The sequence below is a fragment of the Gnatocerus cornutus genome, unplaced genomic scaffold (genome assembly GCF_029298725.1).
Source record: "Gnatocerus cornutus isolate USDA-ARS CGAHR unplaced genomic scaffold, icGnaCorn1.1 ctg00000052.1, whole genome shotgun sequence".
NCBI lineage: Eukaryota > Metazoa > Arthropoda > Insecta > Coleoptera > Tenebrionidae > Gnatocerus > Gnatocerus cornutus.
Genome location: NW_028275397.1, coordinates 276,589 through 291,954, shown reverse-complemented (window position 1 = coordinate 291,954; position 15,366 = coordinate 276,589).

The window sequence follows — 15,366 nt, the reverse complement described above, 5'->3', positions numbered from 1 at the left end:
ATTTTGACGATTTCGTGCAGAATTCTGCTGTTTACTTGCAATTCAGCCGTAGAATCTTGGTAAAAAGTGATGATTTTGTAGATTTCGTGCTCTTCTTTGCGAATTCAAGCCAGAAAACAACGAAAATCGGCGAGAAATCGTTGTTATGCGTCGAAATATGCGGTTTTCTGTAAGAATTTTGATGATTTCGTGCAGAATTCTGCTGTTTTCTTGCAATTCAGCCGTAGAATCTTGGTAAAAAGTGATGATTTTGTAGATTTCGTGCTCTTCTTTGCGAATTCAAGCCAGAAAACAACGAAAATCGTCGAGAAATTGTCGTTTTGCATCGAAATATGCGGTTTTCTGTAAGAATTTTGATGATTTCGTGCAGAATTCTGCTGTTTTCTTGCAATTCAGCCGTAGAATCTTGGTAAAAAGTGATGATTTTGTAGATTTCGGGCTCTTCTTTGCGAATTCAAGCCAGAAAACAACGAAAATCGGCGAGAAATCGTTGTTTTGCATCGAAATATGCGGTTTTCTGTAAGAATTTTGATGATTTCGTGCAGAATTCTGCTGTTTTCTTGCAATTCAGCCGTTGAATCTTGGTAAAAAGTTATGATTTTGTAGATTTCGTGCTCTTCTTTGCGAATTCAAGCCAGAAAACAACGAAAATCGGCGAGAAATCGTCGTTTTGCATCGAAATATGCGGTTTTCTCTAAGAATTTTGACGATTTCGTGCAGAATTCTGCTGTTTACTTGCAATTCAGCCGTTGAATCTTGGTAAAAAGTCATGATTTTGTAGATTTCGTGCTCTTCTTTGCAAATTCATGCTAGAAAACAACGAAAATCGGCGAGAAATCGTCGTTTTGCATCGAAATATGCGGTTTTCTCTAAGAATTTTGATGATTTCGTGCAGAATTCTGCTGTTTTCTTGCAATTCAGCCGTTGAATCTTGGTAAAAAGTCATGATTTTGTAGATTTCGTGCTCTTCTTTGCAAATTCATGCCAGAAAACAACGAAAATCGGCAAGAAATCGTCGTTTTGCATCGAAATATGCGGTTTTCTGTAAGAATTTTGATGATTTCGAGCAGAATTCTGCTGTTTTCTTGCAATTCAGCAGTTGAATCTTGGTAAAAAGTCATGATTTTGTACATTTCGTGCTCTTCTTTGCGAATTGAAGCGAGGAAAACAACGAAAATCAGCGAGAAATCGTCGTTTTGCATCGAAATATGCGGTTTTCTCTAAGAATTTTGATGATTTTGTGCAGAATTCTGCTGTTTTCTTGCAATTCAGCCGTTGAATCTTGGTAAAAAGTCATGATTTTGTAGATTTCGTGCTTTTCTTTGCAAATTCATGCCAGAAAACAACGAAAATCGGCGAGAAATCGTCGTTTTGCATCGAAATATGCGGTTTTCTGTAAGAATTTTGATGATTTCGTGCAGAATTCTGCTGTTTTCTTGCAATTCAGCCGTTGAATCTTGGTAAAAAGTCATGATTTTGTAGATTTCGTGCAATTCTTTGCGAATTCAAGCGAGGAAAACAACTAAAATCGGCGAGAAATCGTTGTTTTGCATCGAAATATGCGGTTTTCTGTAAGAATTTTGATGATTTCGTGCAGAATTCTGCTGTTTTCTTGCAATTCAGCCGTTGAATCTAGGTAAAAAGTCATGATTTTGTAGATTTCGTGCTCTTCTTGGCGAATTCAAGATAGAAAACAACGAAAATCGGCGAGAAATCGTTGTTTTGCATCGAAATATGCAGTGTTCTCTAAGAATTTTGACCATTTCGGGCAGAATTCTGCTGTTTTCTTGCAATTCAGCCATTGAATCTTGGTAAAAAGTCATGATTTTGTAGATTTCGTGCTCTTCTTTGCGAATTCAAGCCAGAAAACAACGAAAATCGGCGAGAAATCGTCGTTTTGCATCGAAATATGCGGTTTTCTGTAAGAATTTTGATGATTTCGTGCAGAATTCTGCTGTTCAGCCCGTGGACTCTTGGTAAAAAGTGATGATTTTGTAGATTTCGTGCTTTTCTTTGCGAATTCAAGCCAGAAAACAACGAAAATCGGCGAGAAATTGTTGTTTTGCACCGAAATATGCGGTTTTCTGTAAGAATTTTGATGATTTCGTGCAGAATTCTGCTGTTTTCTTGCAATTCAGCGGTTGAATCTTGGTAAAAAGTCATGATTTTGTAGATTTCGTGCTCTTCTTTACGAATTCAAGCCAGAAAACAACGAAAATCGGTGAGAAATCGTCGATTTGCATCGAAAAATGCGGTTTTCTGTAAGAATTTTGATGATTTCGTGCAGAATTCTGCTGTTTTCTTGCAATTCAGCCGTTGAATCTTGGTAAAAAGTGATGATTTTGTAGATTTCGTGCTCTTCTTTGCGAATTCAAGCCAGAAAACAACGAAAATCGGCGAGAAATCGTTGTTTTGCATCGAAATATGCGGTTTTCTGTAAGAATTTTGATGATTTCGTGCAGAATTCTGCTGTTTTCTTGCAATTCAGCCGTTGAATCGTGGTAAAAAGTTATGATTTTGTAGATTTCGTGCTCTTCTTTGCGAATTCAAGCCAGAAAACAACGAAAATCGGCGAGAAATCGTCGTTTTGCATCGAAATATGCGGTTTTCTCTAAGAATTTTGACGATTTCGTGCAGAATTCTGCTGTTTACTTGCAATTCAGCCGTTGAATCTTGGTAAAAAGTCATGATTTTGTAGATTTCGTGCTCTTCTTTGCGAATTCAAGATAGAAAACAACGAAAATCAGCGAGAAATCGTCGTTTTGCATCGAAATATGCGGTTTTCTCTAAGAATTTTGATGATTTCGTGCAGAATTCTGCTGTTTTCTTGCAAGTCAGCCGTTGAATCTTGGTAAAAAGTCATGATTTTGTAGATTTCGTGCTCTTCTTTGCAAATTCATGCCAGAAAACAACGAAAATCGGCGAAAAATCGTCGTTTTGCATCGAAATATGCGGTTTTCTGTAAGAATTTTGATGATTTCGAGCAGAATTCTGCTGTTTTCTTGCAATTCAGCCGTTGAATCTTGGTAAAAAGTCATGGTTTTGTACATTTCGTGCTCTTCTTTGCGAATTCAAGCGAGAAAACAACGAAAATCGGCGAGAAATCGTCGTTTTGCATCGAAATATGCGGTTTTCTCTAAGAATTTTGATGATTTCGTGCAGAATTCTGCTGTTTTCTTGCAATTCAGCCGTTGAATCTTGGTAAAAAGTCATGATTTTGTAGATCTCGTGCTCTTCTTTGCAAATTCATGCCAGAAAACAACTAAAATCGGCGAGAAATCGTCGTTTTGCATCGAAATATGCGGTTTTCTGTAAGAATTTTGATGATTTCGTGCAGAATTCTGCTGTTTTCTTGCAATTCAGCCGTTGAATCTTGGTAAAAAGTCATGATTTTGTAGATTTCGTGCTCTTCTTTGCGAATTCAAGCCAGAAAACAACGAAAATCGGCGAGAAATCGTCGTTTTGCATCGAAATATGCGGTTTTCTGTAAGAATTTTGATGATTTCGTGCAGAATTCTGCTGTTCAGCCGTAGACTCTTGGTAAAAAGTGATGATTTTGTAGATTTCGTGCTTTTCTTTGCGAATTCAAGCCAGAAAACAACGAAAATCGGCGAGAAATCGTTGTTTTGCACCGAAATATGCGGTTTTCTGTAAGAATTTTGATGATTTCGTGCAGAATTCTGCTGTTTTCTTGCAATTCAGCGGTTGAATCTTGGTAAAAAGTCATGATTTTGTAGATTTCGTGCTCTTCTTTACGAATTCAAGCCAGAAAACAACGAAAATCGGTGAGAAATCGTCGATTTGCATCGAAAAATGCGGTTTTCTGTAAGAATTTTGATGATTTCGTGCAGAATTCTGCTGTTTTCTTGCAATTCAGCCGTTGAATCTTGGTAAAAAGTGATGATTTTGTAGATTTCGTGCTCTTCTTTGCGAATTCAAGCCAGAAAACAACGAAAATCGGCGAGAAATCGTCGTTTTGCATCGAAATATGCGGTTTTCTCTAAGAATTTTGATGATTTCGTGCAGAATTCTGCTGTTTTCTTGCAATTCAGCCGTTGAATCTTGGTAAAAAGTGATGATTTTGTAGATTTCGTGCTCTTCTTTGCGAATTCAAGCCAGAAAACAACGAAAATCGGCGAGAAATCGTCGTTTTGCATCGAAATATGCGGTTTTCTCTAAGAATTTTTATGATTTCGTGCAGAATTCTGCTGTTTTCTTGCAATTCAGCCGTTGAATCTTGGTAAAAAGTGATGATTTTGTAGATTTCGTGCTCTTCTGTGCGAATTCAAGCCAGAAAACAACGAAAATCGGCGAGAAATCGTCGTTTTGCATCGAAATATGCGGTTTTCTCTAAGAATTTTGATGATTTCGTGCAGAATTCTGCTGTTTTCTTGCAATTCAGCCGTTGAATCTTGGTAAAAAGTCATGATTTTGTAGATTTCGTGCTCTTCTTTGCAAATTCATGCCAGAAAACAACGAAAATCGGCGAGAAATCGTCGTTTTGCATCGAAATATGCGGTTTTCTGTAAGAATTTTGATGATTTCGAGCAGAATTCTGCTGTTTTCTTGCAATTCAGCAGTTGAATCTTGGTAAAAAGTCATGATTTTGTACATTTCGTGCTCTTCTTTGCGAATTCAAGCGAGAAAACAACGAAAATCAGCGAGAAATCGTCGTTTTGCATCGAAATATGCGGTTTTCTCTAAGAATTTTGATGATTTTGTGCAGAATTCTGCTGTTTTCTTGCAATTCAGCCGTTGAATCTTGGTAAAAAGTCATGATTTTGTAGATTTCGTGCTCTTCTTTGCAAATTCATGCCAGAAAACAACGAAAATCGGCGAGAAATCGTCGTTTTGCATCGAAATATGCGGTTTTCTGTAAGAATTTTGATGATTTCGTGCAGAATTCTGCTGTTTTCTTGCAATTCAGCCGTTGAATCTTGGTAAAAAGTCATGATTTTGTAGATTTCGTGCTCTTCTTTGCGAATTCAAGCGAGAAAACAACGAAAATCGGCGAGAAATCGTTGTTTTGCATCGAAATATGCGGTTTTCTGTAAGAATTTTGATGATTTCGTGCAGAATTCTGCTGTTTTCTTGCAATTCAGCCGTTGAATCTAGGTAAAAAGTCATGATTTTGTAGATTTCGTGCTCTTCTTGGCGAATTCAAGATAGAAAACAACGAAAATCGGCGAGAAATCGTTGTTTTGCATCGAAATATGCAGTGTTCTCTAAGAATTTTGACCATTTCGGGCAGAATTCTGCTGTTTTCTTGCAATTCAGCCGTTGAATCTTGGTAAAAAGTCATGATTTTGTAGATTTCGTGCTCTTCTTTGCGAACTCAAGCCAGAAAACAACGAAAATCGGCGAGAAATCGTCGTTTTGCATCGAAATATGCGGTTTTCTGTAAGAATTTTGATGATTTCGTGCAGAATTCTGCTGTTCAGCCGTGGACTCTTGGTAAAAAGTGATGATTTTGTAGATTTCGTGCTTTTCTTTGCGAATTCAAGCCAGAAAACAACGAAAATCGGCGAAAAATTGTTGTTTTGCACCGAAATATGCGGTTTTCTGTAAGAATTTTGATGATTTCGTGCAGAATTCTGCTGTTTTCTTGCAATTCAGCGGTTGAATCTTGGTAAAAAGTCATGATTTTGTAGATTTCGTGCTCTTCTTTACTAATTCAAGCCAGAAAACAACGAAAATCGGTGAGAAATCGTCGATTTGCATCGAAAAATGCGGTTTTCTGTAAGAATTTTGATGATTTCGTGCAGAATTCTGCTGTTTTCTTGCAATTCAGCCGTTGAATCTTGGTAAAAAGTGATGATTTTGTAGATTTCGTGCTCTTCTTTGCGAATTCAAGCCAGAAAACAACGAAAATCGGCGAGAAATCGTTGTTTTGCATCGAAATATGCGGTTTTCTGTAAGTATTTTGATGATTTCGTGCAGAATTCTGCTGTTTTCTTGCAATTCAGCCGTTGAATCTTGGTAAAAAGTTATGATTTTGTAGATTTCGTGCTCTTCTTTGCGAATTCAAGCCAGAAAACAACGAAAATCGGCGAGAAATCGTCGTTTTGCATCGAAATATGCGGTTTTCTCTAAGAATTTTGACGATTTCGAGCAGAATTCTGCTGTTTACTTGCAATTCAGCCGTTGAATCTTGGTAAAAAGTCATGATTTTGTAGATTTCGTGCTCTTCTTTGCGAATTCAAGATAGAAAACAACGAAAATCAGCGAGAAATCGTCGTTTTGCATCGAAATATGCGGTTTTCTCTAAGAATTTTGATGATTTCGTGCAGAATTCTGCTGTTTTCTTGCAATTCAGCCGTTGAATCTTGGTAAAAAGTCATGATTTTGTAGATTTCGTGCTCTTCTTTGCAAATTCATGCCAGAAAACAACGAAAATCGGCGAGAAATCGTCGTTTTGCATCGAAATATGCGGTTTTCTGTAAGAATTTTGATGATTTCGAGCAGAATTCTGCTGTTTTCTTGCAATTCAGCCGTTGAATCTTGGTAAAAAGTCATGGTTTTGTACATTTCGTGCTCTTCTTTGCGAATTCAAGCGAGAAAACAACGAAAATCAGCGAGAAATCGTCGTTTTGCATCGAAATATGCGGTTTTCTCTAAGAATTTTGATGATTTCGTGCAGAATTCTGCTGTTTTCTTGCAATTCAGCCGTTGAATCTAGGTAAAAAGTCATGATTTTGTAGATTTCGTGCTCTTCTTGGCGAATTCAAGATAGAAAACAACGAAAATCGGCGAGAAATCGTTGTTTTGCATCGAAATATGCAGTGTTCTCTAAGAATTTTGACCATTTCGGGCAGAATTCTGCTGTTTTCTTGCAATTCAGCCGTTGAATCTTGGTAAAAAGTCATGATTTTGTAGATTTCGTGCTCTTCTTTGCGAACTCAAGCCAGAAAACAACGAAAATCGGCGAGAAATCGTCGTTTTGCATCGAAATATGCGGTTTTCTGTAAGAATTTTGATGATTTCGTGCAGAATTCTGCTGTTCAGCCGTGGACTCTTGGTAAAAAGTGATGATTTTGTAGATTTCGTGCTTTTCTTTGCGAATTCAAGCCAGAAAACAACGAAAATCGGCGAGAAATTGTTGTTTTGCACCGAAATATGCGGTTTTCTGTAAGATTTTTGATGATTTCGTGCAGAATTCTGCTGTTTTCTTGCAATTCAGCGGTTGAATCTTGGTAAAAAGTCATGATTTTGTAGATTTCGTGCTCTTCTTTACTAACTCAAGCCAGAAAACAACGAAAATCGGTGAGAAATCGTCGATTTGCATCGAAAAATGCGGTTTTCTGTAAGAATTTTGATGATTTCGTGCAGAATTCTGCTGTTTTCTTACAATTCAGCCGTTGAATCTTGGTAAAAAGTGATGATTTTGTAGATTTCGTGCTCTTCTTTGCGAATTCAAGCCAGAAAACAACGAAAATCGGCGAGAAATCGTTGTTTTGCATCGAAATATGCGGTTTTCTGTAAGAATTTTGATGATTTCGTGCAGAATTCTGCTGTTTTCTTGCAATTCAGCCGTTGAATCTTGGTAAAAAGTTATGATTTTGTAGATTTCGTGCTCTTCTTTGCGAATTCAAGCCAGAAAACAACGAAAATCGGCGAGAAATCGTCGTTTTGCATCGAAATATGCGGTTTTCTCTAAGAATTTTGACGATTTCGTGCAGAATTCTGCTGTTTACTTGCAATTCAGCCGTTGAATCTTGGTAAAAAGTCATGATTTTGTAGATTTCGTGCTCTTCTTTGCGAATTCAAGATAGAAAACAACGAAAATCAGCGAGAAATCGTCGTTTTGCATCGAAATATGCGGTTTTCTCTAAGAATTTTGATGATTTCGTGCAGAATTCTGCTGTTTTCTTGCAATTCAGCCGTTGAATCTTGGTAAAAAGTCATGATTTTGTAGATTTCGTGCTCTTCTTTGCAAATTCATGCCAGAAAACAACGAAAATCGGCGAGAAATCGTCGTTTTGCATCGAAATATGCGGTTTTCTGTAAGAATTTTGATGATTTCGAGCAGAATTCTGCTGTTTTCTTGCAATTCAGCCGTTGAATCTTGGTAAAAAGTCATGGTTTTGTACATTTCGTGCTCTTCTTTGCGAATTCAAGCGAGAAAACAACGAAAATCAGCGAGAAATCGTCGTTTTGCATCGAAATATGCGGTTTTCTCTAAGAATTTTGATGATTTCGTGCAGAATTCTGCTGTTTTCTTGAAATTCAGCCGTTGAATCTTGGTAAAAAGTCATGATTTTGTAGATTTCGTGCTCTTCTTTGCAAATTCATGCCAGAAAACAACGAAAATCGGCGAGAAATCGTCGTTTTGCATCGAAATATGCGGTTTTCTGTAAGAATTTTGATGATTTCGTGCAGAATTCTGCTGTTTTCTTGCAATTCAGCCGTTGAATCTTGGTAAAAAGTCATGATTTTGTAGATTTCGTGCTCTTCTTTGCGAATTCAAGCGAGAAAACAACGAAAATCGGCGAGAAATCGTTGTTTTGCATCGAAATATGCGGTTTTCTGTAAGAATTTTGATGATTTCGTGCAGAATTCTGCTGTTTTCTTGCAATTCAGCCGTTGAATCTAGGTAAAAAGTCATGATTTTGTAGATTTCGTGCTCTTCTTGGCGAATTCAAGATAGAAAACAACGAAAATCGGCGAGAAATCGTTGTTTTGCATCGAAATATGCAGTTTTCTCTAAGAATTTTGACCATTTCGGGCAGAATTCTGCTGTTTTCTTGCAATTCAGCCGTTGAATCTTGGTAAAAAGTCATGATTTTGTAGATTTCGTGCTCTTCTTTGCGAATTCAAGCCAGAAAACAACGAAAATCGGCGAGAAATCGTCGTTTTGCATCGAAATATGCGGTTTTCTGTAAGAATTTTGATGATTTCGTGCAGAATTCTGCTGTTCAGCCGTAGACTCTTGGTAAAAAGTGATGATTTTGTAGATTTCGTGCTTTTCTTTGCGAATTCAAGCCAGAAAACAACGAAAATCGGCGAGAAATCGTTGTTTTGCACCGAAATATGCGGTTTTCTGTAAGAATTTTGATGATTTCGTGCAGAATTCTGCTGTTTTCTTGCAATTCAGCGGTTGAATCTTGGTAAAAAGTCATGATTTTGCAGATTTTGTGCTCTTCTTTACGAATTCAAGCCAGAAAACAACGAAAATCGGTGAGAAATCGTCGATTTGCATCGAAAAATGCGGTTTTCTGTAAGGATTTTGATGATTTCGTGCAGAATTCTGCTGTTTTCTTGCAATTCAGCCGTTGAATCTTGGTAAAAAGTGATGATTTTGTAGATTTCGTGCTCTTCTTTGCGAATTCAAGCCAGAAAACAACGAAAATCGGCGAGAAATCGTCGTTTTGCATCGAAATATGCGGTTTTCTCTAAGAATTTTGATGATTTCGTGCAGAATTCTGCTGTTTTCTTGCAATTCAGCCGTTGAATCTTGGTAAAAAGTGATGATTTTGTAGATTTCGTGCTCTTCTTTGCGAATTCAAGCCAGAAAACAACGAAAATCGGCGAGAAATCGTCGTTTTGCATCGAAATATGCGGTTTTCTCTAAGAATTTTTATGATTTCGTGCAGAATTCTGCTGTTTTCTTGCAATTCAGCCGTTGAATCTTGGTAAAAAGTGATGATTTTGTAGATTTCGTGCTCTTCTGTGCGAATTCAAGCCAGAAAACAACGAAAATCGGCGAGAAATCGTCGTTTTGCATCGAAATATGCGGTTTTCTCTAAGAATTTTGACGATTTCGTGCAGAATTCTGCTGTTTACTTGCAATTCAGCCGTTGAATCTTGGTAAAAAGTCATGATTTTGTAGATTTCGTGCTCTTCTTTGCGAATTCAAGATAGAAAACAACGAAAATCAGCGAGAAATCGTCGTTTTGCATCGAAATATGCGGTTTTCTCTAAGAACTTTGATGATTTCGTGCAGAATTCTGCTGTTTTCTTGCAATTCAGCCGTTGAATCTTGGTAAAAAGTCATGATTTTGTAGATTTCGTGCTCTTCTTTGCAAATTCATGCCAGAAAACAACGAAAATCGGCGAGAAATCGTCGTTTTGCATCGAAATATGCGGTTTTCTGTAAGAATTTTGATGATTTCGTGCAGAATTCTGCTGTTTTCTTGCAATTCAGCCGTTGAATCTTGGTAAAAAGTCATGATTTTGTAGATTTCGTGCTCTTCTTTGCGAATTCAAGCGAGAAAACAACAAAAATCGGCGAGAAATCGTCGTTTTGCATCGAAATATGCGGTTTTCTGTAAGAATTTTGATGATTTCGTGCAGAATTCTGCTGTCCAGCCGTAGACTCTTGGTAAAAAGTGATGATTTTGTAGATTTCGTGCTCTTCTTTGCGAATTCAAGCCAGAAAACAACGAAAATCGGCGAGAAATCGTCGATTTGCATCGAAAAATGCGGTTTTCTGTAAGAATTTTGATGATTTCGTGCAGAATTCTGCTGTTTTCTTGCAATTCAGCCATTGAATCTAGGTAAAAAGTCATGATTTTATAGATTTCGTGCTCTTCTTGGCGAATTCAAGATAGAAAACAACGAAAATCGGCGAGAAATCGTTGTTTTGCATCGAAATATGCGGTTTTCTGTAAGAATTTTGATGATTTCGTGCAGAATTCTGCTGTTCAGCCGTAGACTCTTGGTAAAAAGTGATGATTTTGTAGATTTCGTGCTCTTCTTTGCGAATTCAAGCCAGAAAACAACGAAAATCGGCGAGAAATCGTCGATTTGCATCGAAAAATGCGGTTTTCTGTAAGAATTTTGATGATTTCGTGCAGAAATCTGCGGTTTTCTTGCAATTCAGCCGTTGAATCTTGGTGAAAAGTCATGATTTTGTAGATTTCGTGCTCTTCTTTGCGAATTCAAGCCAGAAAACAACGAAAATCGGCGAGAAATCGTCGTTTTGCATCGAATAATGCGGTTTTCTGTAAGAATTTTGATGATTTCGTGCAGAATTCTGCTGTTTTCTTGCAATTCAGCCGTTGAATCTTGGTAAAAAGTCATGATTTTGTAGATTTCGTGCTCTTCTTTGCAAATTCATGCCAGAAAACAACGAAAATCGGCGAGAAATCGTCGTTTTGCATCGAAATATGCGGTTTTCTGTAAGAATTTTGATGATTTCGTGCAGAATTCTGCTGTTTTCTTGCAATTCAGCCGTTGAATCTTGGTAAAAAGTCATGATTTTGTAGATTTCGTGCTCTTCTTTGCGAATTCAAGCGAGAAAACAACGAAAATCGGCGAGAAATCGTTGTTTTGCATCGAAATATGCGGTTTTCTGTAAGAATTTTGATGATTTCGTGCAGAATTCTGCTGTTTTCTTGCAATTCAGCCGTTGAATCTAGGTAAAAAGTCATGATTTTGTAGATTTCGTGCTCTTCTTGGCGAATTCAAGATAGAAAACAACGAAAATCGGCGAGAAATCGTTGTTTTGCATCGAAATATGCAGTTTTCTCTAAGAATTTTGACCATTTCGGGCAGAATTCTGCTGTTTTCTTGCAATTCAGCCGTTGAATCTTGGTAAAAAGTCATGATTTTGTAGATTTCGTGCTCTTCTTTGCGAATTCAAGCCAGAAAACAACGAAAATCGGCGAGAAATCGTCGTTTTGCATCGAAATATGCGGTTTTCTGTAAGAATTTTGATGATTTCGTGCAGAATTCTGCTGTTCAGCCGTAGACTCTTGGTAAAAAGTGATGATTTTGTAGATTTCGTGCTTTTCTTTGCGAATTCAAGCCAGAAAACAACGAAAATCGGCGAGAAATCGTTGTTTTGCACCGAAATATGCGGTTTTCTGTAAGAATTTTGATGATTTCGTGCAGAATTCTGCTGTTTTCTTGCAATTCAGCGGTTGAATCTTGGTAAAAAGTCATGATTTTGCAGATTTTGTGCTCTTCTTTACGAATTCAAGCCAGAAAACAACGAAAATCGGTGAGAAATCGTCGATTTGCATCGAAAAATGCGGTTTTCTGTAAGGATTTTGATGATTTCGTGCAGAATTCTGCTGTTTTCTTGCAATTCAGCCGTTGAATCTTGGTAAAAAGTGATGATTTTGTAGATTTCGTGCTCTTCTTTGCGAATTCAAGCCAGAAAACAACGAAAATCGGCGAGAAATCGTCGTTTTGCATCGAAATATGCGGTTTTCTCTAAGAATTTTGATGATTTCGTGCAGAATTCTGCTGTTTTCTTGCAATTCAGCCGTTGAATCTTGGTAAAAAGTGATGATTTTGTAGATTTCGTGCTCTTCTTTGCGAATTCAAGCCAGAAAACAACGAAAATCGGCGAGAAATCGTCGTTTTGCATCGAAATATGCGGTTTTCTCTAAGAATTTTTATGATTTCGTGCAGAATTCTGCTGTTTTCTTGCAATTCAGCCGTTGAATCTTGGTAAAAAGTGATGATTTTGTAGATTTCGTGCTCTTCTGTGCGAATTCAAGCCAGAAAACAACGAAAATCGGCGAGAAATCGTCGTTTTGCATCGAAATATGCGGTTTTCTCTAAGAATTTTGACGATTTCGTGCAGAATTCTGCTGTTTACTTGCAATTCAGCCGTTGAATCTTGGTAAAAAGTCATGATTTTGTAGATTTCGTGCTCTTCTTTGCGAATTCAAGATAGAAAACAACGAAAATCAGCGAGAAATCGTCGTTTTGCATCGAAATATGCGGTTTTCTCTAAGAACTTTGATGATTTCGTGCAGAATTCTGCTGTTTTCTTGCAATTCAGCCGTTGAATCTTGGTAAAAAGTCATGATTTTGTAGATTTCGTGCTCTTCTTTGCAAATTCATGCCAGAAAACAACGAAAATCGGCGAGAAATCGTCGTTTTGCATCGAAATATGCGGTTTTCTGTAAGAATTTTGATGATTTCGTGCAGAATTCTGCTGTTTTCTTGCAATTCAGCCGTTGAATCTTGGTAAAAAGTCATGATTTTGTAGATTTCGTGCTCTTCTTTGCGAATTCAAGCGAGAAAACAACGAAAATCGGCGAGAAATCGTCGTTTTGCATCGAAATATGCGGTTTTCTGTAAGAATTTTGATGATTTCGTGCAGAATTCTGCTGTCCAGCCGTAGACTCTTGGTAAAAAGTGATGATTTTGTAGATTTCGTGCTCTTCTTTGCGAATTCAAGCCAGAAAACAACGAAAATCGGCGAGAAATCGTCGATTTGCATCGAAAAATGCGGTTTTCTGTAAGAATTTTGATGATTTCGTGCAGAATTCTGCTGTTTTCTTGCAATTCAGCCATTGAATCTAGGTAAAAAGTCATGATTTTATAGATTTCGTGCTCTTCTTGGCGAATTCAAGATAGAAAACAACGAAAATCGGCGAGAAATCGTTGTTTTGCATCGAAATATGCGGTTTTCTGTAAGAATTTTGATGATTTCGTGCAGAATTCTGCTGTTCAGCCGTAGACTCTTGGTAAAAAGTGATGATTTTGTAGATTTCGTGCTCTTCTTTGCGAATTCAAGCCAGAAAACAACGAAAATCGGCGAGAAATCGTCGATTTGCATCGAAAAATGCGGTTTTCTGTAAGAATTTTGATGATTTCGTGCAGAAATCTGCGGTTTTCTTGCAATTCAGCCGTTGAATCTTGGTGAAAAGTCATGATTTTGTAGATTTCGTGCTCTTCTTTGCGAATTCAAGCCAGAAAACAACGAAAATCGGCGAGAAATCGTCGTTTTGCATCGAATAATGCGGTTTTCTGTAAGAATTTTGATGATTTCGTGCAGAATTCTGCTGTTTTCTTGCAATTCAGCCGTTGAATCTTGGTAAAAAGTCATGATTTTGTAGATTTCGTGCTCTTCTTTGCAAATTCATGCCAGAAAACAACGAAAATCGGCGAGAAATCGTCGTTTTGCATCGAAATATGCGGTTTTCTGTAAGAATTTTGATGATTTCGTGCAGAATTCTGCTGTTTTCTTGCAATTCAGCCGTTGAATCTTGGTAAAAAGTCATGATTTTGTAGATTTCGTGCTCTTCTTTGCGAATTCAAGCGAGAAAACAACGAAAATCGGCGAGAAATCGTTGTTTTGCATCGAAATATGCGGTTTTCTGTAAGAATTTTGATGATTTCGTGCAGAATTCTGCTGTTTTCTTGCAATTCAGCCGTTGAATCTAGGTAAAAAGTCATGATTTTGTAGATTTCGTGCTCTTCTTGGCGAATTCAAGATAGAAAACAACGAAAATCGGCGAGAAATCGTTGTTTTGCATCGAAATATGCAGTTTTCTCTAAGAATTTTGACCATTTCGGGCAGAATTCTGCTGTTTTCTTGCAATTCAGCCGTTGAATCTTGGTAAAAAGTCATGATTTTGTAGATTTCGTGCTCTTCTTTGCGAATTCAAGCCAGAAAACAACGAAAATCGGCGAGAAATCGTCGTTTTGCATCGAAATATGCGGTTTTCTGTAAGAATTTTGATGATTTCGTGCAGAATTCTGCTGTTCAGCCGTAGACTCTTGGTAAAAAGTGATGATTTTGTAGATTTCGTGCTTTTCTTTGCGAATTCAAGCCAGAAAACAACGAAAATCGGCGAGAAATCGTTGTTTTGCACCGAAATATGCGGTTTTCTGTAAGAATTTTGATGATTTCGTGCAGAATTCTGCTGTTTTCTTGCAATTCAGCGGTTGAATCTTGGTAAAAAGTCATGATTTTGCAGATTTTGTGCTCTTCTTTACGAATTCAAGCCAGAAAACAACGAAAATCGGTGAGAAATCGTCGATTTGCATCGAAAAATGCGGTTTTCTGTAAGGATTTTGATGATTTCGTGCAGAATTCTGCTGTTTTCTTGCAATTCAGCCGTTGAATCTTGGTAAAAAGTGATGATTTTGTAGATTTCGTGCTCTTCTTTGCGAATTCAAGCCAGAAAACAACGAAAATCGGCGAGAAATCGTCGTTTTGCATCGAAATATGCGGTTTTCTCTAAGAATTTTGATGATTTCGTGCAGAATTCTGCTGTTTTCTTGCAATTCAGCCGTTGAATCTTGGTAAAAAGTGATGATTTTGTAGATTTCGTGCTCTTCTTTGCGAATTCAAGCCAGAAAACAACGAAAATCGGCGAGAAATCGTCGTTTTGCATCGAAATATGCGGTTTTCTCTAAGAATTTTTATGATTTCGTGCAGAATTCTGCTGTTTTCTTGCAATTCAGCCGTTGAATCTTGGTAAAAAGTGATGATTTTGTAGATTTCGTGCTCTTCTGTGCGAATTCAAGCCAGAAAACAACGAAAATCGGCGAGAAATCGTCGTTTTGCATCGAAATATGCGGTTTTCTCTAAGAATTTTGACGATTTCGTGCAGAATTCTGCTGTTTACTTGCAATTCAGCCGTTGAATCTTGGTAAAAAGTCATGATTTTGTAGATT